At 36.2% G+C, this 2,000-nt stretch overlaps 1 protein-coding gene across 1 annotated transcript in view; it reads left to right on the forward strand.

The window, feature by feature from the left end:
- Nucleotides 1-2,000, forward strand: part of LOC106880578 (probable nuclear hormone receptor HR38) — a 449,364-nt gene that overhangs the window by 252,263 nt on the left and 195,101 nt on the right. The window lies entirely within an intron of this gene.

Consider the following 2,000-nt stretch of genomic DNA (forward strand, 5'->3'; position numbering starts at 1 on the left):
TGTGAGTGTTTATTGAGCGAAAACACCTAAAGCTCCACGAGGCTCAGGCAGGGGATGGTGGCGAACCCTGCTGTACTCTTCCACCACAACTTTCTCTCACTCTTACTTCCTGTTTCTGTTGTGCCTGTAGTTCGAAGGGCCGGCCTTGTCACACTCTGTCACGCTGAATATCCCCAAGAACAACATTAAGAGTACACGTGTCTGTGGAGTGCTCAGCCACTTGCACTTTAATTTCACGAGCAGGCTGTTCCGTTGATCGGATCAACTGGAACCCTCGTCGTCGTAAACGACGGAGTGCCAACACAACAACAACAATGTATACATAAATGCAGACATCACACACATACACACACATTTTTTTTGTATATTGTAATTAATCTGAAAAGAAAATACGTAAGATAATTTAATAAGTTAATAAATGGGTTTCCTGCCAAGAATTTTTAATTAATTAACGCAGCAAATGTAACATAATGTTTAGAACATCGGCAAAAATATGTCTTGTCTTTATTTTTTCCGACACTTCATATTTTTTTGTTTAAGTCGATAAAATGCTGTCCCAATCAAACGCGTGGTGAATCGTAACGTTTAGCTCCATTTCCTCATAATTACTGGTCTCGTGTCTTAATCTGAAATAATTATCAATTATAAAAATATGTCTACCATTTTAATGTAGAGAAACCATAACGCCATTTTGAAAGTTTAGAAATAGGCTTTGGTGATGATTATCACTCATACAAATCTTGATCAGTCGGTCTAACTCTGGTAATGTATAAACGGAACAAGGCTTGATTTAATACCTTTTATCTTTCACTTATTTCAATCATTAGACTGTAGTCATGCTGGGGCACCATCTCATCGACTTAAATTGTGTCAACCCCAGGACTATTTCGTTTAAGCTTGTTACTTCTTCTATCGTCTCTATTGCCGAACCGCTAGGTTACGCGGACGTAAACAAACCAATATATATATATATATATATATATATATATATATATATACAACGGCTTCTTTCAGTTTCCGTCTAACAAATCCATTCGGAAGGCTTTGGCGGCCCGAGACTATAGTAGAAGATACCTGAGCCAAGGTGCCGCGTAGTAGGACTGAACCAGCAAACATGTGTTTGAGAAGCATGCTTCTTACTACACAGCCATACTTGTGGTCAGAAAGTGTTATGGGGAAGAATTAATGAATTATTGTTAATATAATTTTAACAATAGAGTATTTTTATTGGCCTGGTTAAGATAGGCGCACCAGACTTCTAAACATTAATACTGATTAATTCAACTACATATAGTTATATATATTTTAAATTTTAAATTGCACATGTACACACATATGTATACAAACACACACAAACACATATACACACACACACACACTCACACACACACACACGCACACACACATACACACACACACACACACACACATATTCATATATATATTACACACATACGCATACGCCCCTACACATACAAACATAGACAAGCACGCACACACAGACACTCACACTCATACACAACCATGAAAGACGAGTAGAACTTGCGAATTCAGAGGATTGCGCGCCTATCACAGGAAGCTCCCCTTATGGACTCGGCTATCAGTTCACAGAGCAGTCATTTCGGCGAGGTAACGACTCTGTCTGCACGCCGTATGCAAATATTAATGCATAAATACATTCACTCTCACACACGCAGATGCATTGACTCAGACAGACAACATAGTCACACACACATATATGTATAGGTACATATATGTAAATTTTGATGAATGAAATTTTATTACGCATGCATAAATATAAGAACATATAGATATGCATGGAAGTATATATATGTACATACATATACGTATATATACATGCATATATGTATACATATATATATATATGCATAGATAATACTTACATATATTTATATGTACGTACATGCATACATAAATCCATACGTACATACATATATATGTGTATATATATGTGTGTATATATATATATATATATATAT

The sequence above is a fragment of the Octopus bimaculoides genome, chromosome 21 (genome assembly GCF_001194135.2).
Source record: "Octopus bimaculoides isolate UCB-OBI-ISO-001 chromosome 21, ASM119413v2, whole genome shotgun sequence".
In the NCBI taxonomy this organism is placed as follows: Eukaryota; Metazoa; Mollusca; class Cephalopoda; order Octopoda; family Octopodidae; genus Octopus; species Octopus bimaculoides.